This window comes from Rhopalosiphum maidis, chromosome 2 (genome assembly GCF_003676215.2).
Source record: "Rhopalosiphum maidis isolate BTI-1 chromosome 2, ASM367621v3, whole genome shotgun sequence".
Lineage (NCBI taxonomy): Eukaryota > Metazoa > Arthropoda > Insecta > Hemiptera > Aphididae > Rhopalosiphum > Rhopalosiphum maidis.
Genome location: NC_040878.1, coordinates 49474540 through 49482184, shown reverse-complemented (window position 1 = coordinate 49482184; position 7645 = coordinate 49474540).

Below are 7645 nucleotides of genomic sequence, written 5' to 3'. Positions count from 1 at the left end.
CGTTTTATCGACTTATATATTTGTATAGGTACATAAGATAAAATGCTTTTCTTTACACATAGGGGCTCATATAATATGCGTAAATTCTGCATAATATAATATAATTTTAGTTCGTATTAAATTGTCACCGTTAATTCGGTCTAAGCAGAATTTGCCAGCACTGTAGCTACTACACATTCGTCCGCAAAACCATTTTCACAGATTTTCATAATTATTATATGACTTTGGGTGTAGGTATATGCGTAGACGTTTTAAACACGTATTATTGGCACATTTAAAATTATCGTGACACCCGATCTGATCACTGTAGACAAAAAATTCAGACCTACACATGAAATGATATCCGTTACGCGTATCAGACTAGATCTGTATAACTTTGTGTTAGACTAAAACAACCGAATGAAACCTGCAATCGTAAATCATAATGTTATATTAAATATTACATTATATGTGCTATTATTAAAAATTATTATTTTTGTTAAATATTATTGGTTTTTAAATAATGTGAATATCTATTTAGAAAGACGCATCGATTGCATATCGTGGTACCGTGGCGCAGGCAAACTTTTGCACGTCGTAGACACTTGTAAATCTTACGAACAGACAAAAGAATGAGTGTTCGTGGTTTACAGACCGGCTGTGTAGTCAGTGCTTAAAATTGGGGGAAGACGTGGAGGGACGGAGTCCATCTTCTTTTTTATTTTTATTTTTTTTAGCATAACCCTTCTATTTATTTGAAACGGAACGCTGGAAACGCAACATTTGCTGTATTGAATTTGTAAATCATCAGTTCTTTCTGATGCAAATATACCTATAACCTATAGCCATAATATTTGTATATTTGTATAGACTATGAAAAAAAAATTGGTTAATAATAATGGGTAATTAATATAACCAATCGTTAGGCTGCGGCGACCACACCTAGACCTTTTTTCTATGCGACCGCTGCGATCCTAGATATTGTGAATATATGACTATTTTTTACTTTTATTATAATAATAAACAAAAGAAAAAGATGTTAAATCTATGAGTGTTTTTTCAACAAATTTTACACTCTCGTTTTTTATAGGAAATGTATAAAAAAAAAATATTCATATCTAGGTGTTTATAAATAATTAACTTAACCAAATGAACGTAGATATAATATGGTTTACTAAAAAAGATCTTGTATAATAGACAATTATTATACGTTACAATTTTACAAACACTACAAAAAAAAAAAAAATTGACGTTTTCGTAATATGTACAATAATGTTTCGAACAGATTTGTATGTCATTCAACGACGTCACAGCCACCGAATAATCGGATCAGAATAGAATTGCACGCGTTGGTCAGATCATTACAGTGGCGCACAAAACGGGCAGCTCAAACGAGAGCGATTGACCCGTAACACGGAACTCTGACGAGTCACTGGAACTGTAGCATATACTCGCTAGATCCGATGTACGCGCGTATAACACGGAGACAGAAAAAATGATATATACTTTAACGCAAATATTTAATACAGATGTGACGATCAGTGTTCGCGCAAATGTATCAAACCAACCACCGACGCACTGCCCGAACGGTGTCAGACTTATATTATAGGCCATGGAACAAGGCCCAAGGTCGAATTTTGTTTGTGCATACCAGAGCTTAAGCTAAGGAAATGTTAGAGCTGCGAATAGGTATGAATAAAATCACTGTTTAATAATACGAGCACAAGCAATATAATGTGCAGGCAATATAATATGTTAAAGATAAAAAAATATAGATACCAGATGCCTTCCCTAATCGCGCAAGTCTGCCCGGGGTGGGTCTTGCTACGACGGAGGACAGACAGTGAATGCTGGTCGTTTCGCCGGGCCTTTTATACTCGGTTCACTAGCGATTATACAGGACCGGTATCGTGTTCTGTGGCAGATAACAAGAACCTGTAGAAGCCCCAATAATGCAATCGCCGATAAACGCATAATTAAAATAAAAGTTATTATAAGAATAATTATAATAATAATAAAAATAGTAATATTAATAATAATAAGATTAGGAATAAGAATAATAAAAATGATAATAATAAAAAGAAAAAGAAGAATCTAGAACCTTATCCGTACATCCCCTCTACACCGAACGGAAAAATCCCCGCTCTCGGACAAAAAATTAAAAGTTAAAATATTAAACAGTTATTTATTATGTACAAACTTTTCACGGGATTTTAAAGCTTTTCCAGAGTTTTTTCCAACCCGTTCTTTTCGTATTCGCGTAGTTTGCGTCTTTTGAAAGCCGTGCGTATATACGATTTTTTCGCTGTTTGCGTTCGTAGTGGTAGCGATCGCGGTAACGAGTATGACCGCCGACGACGGTCCCCCGGACGTTTTTCTTCGTTCTTTTTATTTTCGCACCTAGGATCGCGGAGTCCGCGATAATGGTTTAACTCAATGGCGTCATTTCAGTTTTTGTTTGACTAGAGCAACTACTAACTGATTTGCCGAGTGCCGGCTCAAAATTATTTCCACGCAGTTCACATAGAATAGTGCCATAGTTGGTAAAGAGTGGGGAGGGTAAATTTTCAGGTATATGAACGTCACACACAGGATTTTGAAGTATTAAATATAAACAATTTTGTCAAACGTTTATTAGAATTAGAAAATCAAATATAGAATAATTGAGTAATGTGTGAATAAATAATAAATAGGTAATAGGTACCTTTTAATACTGCAGATTTACAAGTAAGCAGTATTTACATTCACATAATGTAAATACTAAACATCTTGATTAATAATATGTTATACTTCTTTAAAAAATACAACAACAAAACTAATAATAAATCTTTACTTAAAAAATATCAATATTATGATTTATAACAACGGCCTTTAGTATAGTTAAAAATAAGACTTATTATAATTTTAAATGTGCCGACCTAAGGTTGATGTAAAATTGTAAATGTTAGACTAGGGCAAATGCCTAAGTTTCCCCCCCCCTCTCCTCCAAATGACGCCACTGTCGCGGACGCCGATCGATGTACATGATATTTATTCTATTGTTATTGCTTAAATGTATACCGTACACGTATATATTATACGTTTGGTTCGAAGCCCATTTGTCGATGTACAATACTGTTTTTCTTTTTATTAAATAAATTGCATCATATATTTATATAATTTTTGTTGTTCTCGGTAGCTAGCCTTATACGTCATACTTATATCTTCAACCACGGGTTGTGTAAGCGTTTCAGACAGAGCGCGGACGGTGCGCAGCGGTATGTCGCCCTAACACGTTTTCCGGCCACTCGCGGACAGACGGCCGTCGATGCGGGCGCCCGGCAGCTTTCGGTTCGTGTGCGGAACGATGGTGGACGTTGACGACGACGAACGGCTAGCGGTACCGACGTGCGCAACGATGCCGCCCCGGCGGTACATCACTCTGTATATGCATCAGACGGCGGCGGAGACTTTTTGGCACGAGGTGAGTGACGATCTTCTATTGTTTCGAGCCAGGAACACGGACGTCAGCGGCGCCGGACCCGTGGAAACCGTGCGTTACACAGGATCCGGCGGCGCGCCACTCCGGCTACTATCGCGGTTGACAGACGCGGCCGACTGCGGGACGCGCCAGTGGCGAGAGGGAGGGCCATAACTCTCTTTTTCGTCGCGAGGCGAACCGAAGCCGGCCGGGTCGCATCCAACCGGTGGCCGCCGATTCCGCAGGCTCAGATCTTCTTCGCTCGCCCCGTGCCGTTATGGTCTCCGTCACTCGTCCAAGAGTCGCTGTGTGACGCGCGCACGACATCGCGCATTAGCCGCTCGCCGTTAACCATCGCTCCCGCAACCGAAGCTGTCGGGCCTCGCCTTGCCGTCTAGTGGTCGTTGTATATCGTGCGGCCGAGCGAAACTATCTTGTGTCACTCGTCTGTTCGTGGGCCGGTCGGAAAACGTTGCGGAAGTGACCAGTGGCCTGTAACACATTGCATTTTGGCACCGAATCGCCATCTCGTATCCCCCCTGCCTAGTTTCGTGTCGTCCTGTCGATTTTTTTCTTTCCCTTTTTTTGTTATTATCGTTTTCTTGTTATTCTTGTTCAAAATTTCATTTTTTTTCTTCATTTATACAATGTATACAAACTGTTAGCCCATATGGCAATTTTTTCCGGATTAATTTTTTATCTCATTATTTCATTGCGTGTTACTTACCAAAATTTTTTATTCCATTTTATACACTGTTTGATTTATCAAAATGAATTATATTTACTGTTAGCCCATATGGCAAATTTTTTTTCTGAAAATAATTTTTTGTTTCATACATTACACCGTTTTTTCTTAACAAAATGTTTTACATTATTGATAGCTCTTAGGGCAAGTTTTTTTCTATAGTTAATTTTTGTTTTATTTGTTTAAACTTTTTTTATAATCTAAATTTATAATATTGTAAGCCTTTTAGGCAAGCTTTTTATTTGTTATTAAAAATGAATAAATTGAAAATCATATTTACACAATGAATTACTGTTTTATTTGTTATTTATAAGCATATAAATCAATTATTGAAAATTAGCGACTTATAAAATCGTTTAAAAATGTCCTAAGCTTACTGCAAAAGATATTTAAAAGAAGAGGCAGCAAAATAGGTTCAACAATAACTAGTATAGTTAGAACCATCGAAAAGAACACTACTTATAAGAATACACCGAGAAGACTGAGAAAAATAAGCAACTAGATATAGGTACTAACGAATGTTGTAACACCCCACATTTTAAAGGTCTAGTTGCGCCTATGACCTAACTACTATATATAGGCACTTAACTCGCATATACAAGAATTAAATTATAGAAAATCAAAATTATTGCTGAATTTATTGTAACAATTCATATTAATAATATGTATAGATCTTTAAAAATGTTTGATTATTATAAAGATATTTTTAATGGTATGATGTTTGTTTGTTTTTATTTCTAAAATATCAAAACAATTATTATTATTACGAACGTCTCTACGACTCAAATTGTTCGTGAATAAATGTGTGCGTGGTTTCTCAGTTGTCAAGCTTTACTTTATTGAATGATTAAATCAAACAAAACTATTATGTTTAACAGATTTTCTTCATCACAATGCTCGGACAGTTCTCCAATGTCGTATATTGCATTAACAGCGGCACACGATAAAGGCTCGTTTTGGCTCGAAACTGTCCACATATAGCGAATTCCTTCCGTGTTATTATGCCTGTTCACAATTCACAATGCATAAACTATTACTTACTATATTAAGGCTATTGCTATATTGTGTATATAATATATAGACAGGAGTTCACAACATTATATTTCAATTAGGTATTATAGGCGTTAAAGTGAGCATATTACATATAAATATACTATATAGATATTATTATAATTATTGAAAAATATTTATTATGAATGTTTAAGTACGTAAAACCAATAGTTATTCCTGTGTATTACGTTTAAACACGATTTAAAATAAATAAATAAATGTTGTTAGATGATAGAGAATCGATAAACATTTCTTACCAAAAGAGGATGATGATTTTTTTTAATCGAGTTTGTTTTTTGAAGAGAGACAGAGATTCACCACCATACATTAATTGGAAGGGATAACATCTACCATTTCGAATGTGTCCATAATTTTCCTATCCAAATATAGATATTATTTATTATTTTGAATATTCTTATTATTACTTACTTAATTACTATGCTAATTAGATTAACTGTTGTCTGTTATACAAAATTAATATTAATTAATATTATAAATGTGGAAACTACCTAGCTTAACCACTCGAGCTGTGGTGCCTGGTATAGAGTAGATTTGTACATACGTACCTCGCCACTGAGTTATTCAATACAATATATATTATAAAGGTGTATGATTTTAATTTGAATTCAATGATAAATCACTGTATATAAAAAACAAATCTAAAAAATATTTAGATTATAGTTAAACTATTACATAATTTAATAAACAAAATATTCACTCCACTCTACTTTTTACGGTAAGAAATTGACTCTAAAATTATAAACACTAAAACAGACATTATTTTATACAAATATTTAAAGTATTATAATAACTAATAATATAATAAATGCAATTTTTATTTTAATATTTATTGTTTTTTTGTTAACGGAAATTTTTTAAGAATTGATTATTCAAATTTTAAATCTAAATTACTTCATTAAACGTATGGCATAACAAAAAAAAAATATATCGATGGTTCAGAACTGGTAAAAAGGATTGAAGCATATCGCATACACATTTGTAATAAATTTTTTTCTATAAAAAATAACAAAGAAAATGTCTAAGGAAGTATAATACACTATATTTCTACGTGTGAAAAAAAATGTAGTTTTTTAAGTTACCTCATAACAAATGAATTAGTTCTATTTATAGTACTATAGTAGTGGCCAAACGGCTCTAACGTAAAGCCTAGACACGAATCTTATTTAGGCTCTCTAGCTCTAACGTATGTGCGATCGGCAATTCCGCCTACCTTGATGCGATATTATATAAGATAATTTTAACACATCAACAGCTATTGACATGATATTATAAGCAAATATCTTTATTAATTGTTTTAACGCCTTTTTTCAATTCCATAAGGTAGTATTAAGTATTCACTTAAACGGAGTAAAAAAAAAAATTATTGAATTTAATCATATACATTTGAAATGCGCGCGCCTTTGGTGTGTGAATGTTACTTAAAATACCTGGTTTTAATTTGCTGGTACCTTGGCGGAGTCACAAACCACACATACATCTGACCGCTACTATAGTGATGGGTATTTTACCCATGTGATCAAGAATTAATTCTCAGAATATAAATATTTTTAATAATTACAAATGATTTGATGAAAAGTCATCATATGGTATGTTCCTAATTTTATAAGCTACTCTAAAGATCTATTTAACTATAGGTATATAAAAAGTATGAGCTGTTCAACCAAAGCGTTTTCAAACTGCAGATGAATTAAAAACAAATTCAGAATGAGCAAAGCACTGAAAGCCAAATAAATTTTTCAAATTAAATTGGTATCAATACAAATTATGTAGGTATTAAATGTTAAAAAAAAAGAATAGATATTTTTTTAAATTTTATATTTTGAGTCTTTGAAAAATATTGGTCCTGTGGTCTTAAAAATCTTAATTTGTACCATACAAAATAACTAATTTGAAAATGGTTTGTCCTTATACTCAGATTACCTGTATCTGATAATGGAATACTTTACCTGTTTAGTATAAATAACCTTAATTTAAAACCACATTATTTTATATATTATAATAAATTATGAGGTTTTATTGATTGACGATAATGAGTATAACTTGGTTATGAGGTTAAATATCATTAATAATCTAAAGAATTGAGATAGGTATTTAAATAACTATAAGTTTTTTGCTACTCTTCAATCCTCATGTTTGCATTGGCTTTATAGTTGTGGAATGTATATTATGTAACCATAAAATTAAGGAAAAATTAGGAAAAAACTTATAATTAGGTATCATAATTATAATCATTATATAAAATATCATAAAGATAGATATTTAAATTTTTGTACAATAATATTAACTACCTAATTAATACAACACTCAACCCAGAACAAATTATGTATACATTTTACATTTTGCATATCAATGTTTATTTTAGAAATAAAAAATACAATTGGCAGTAACTA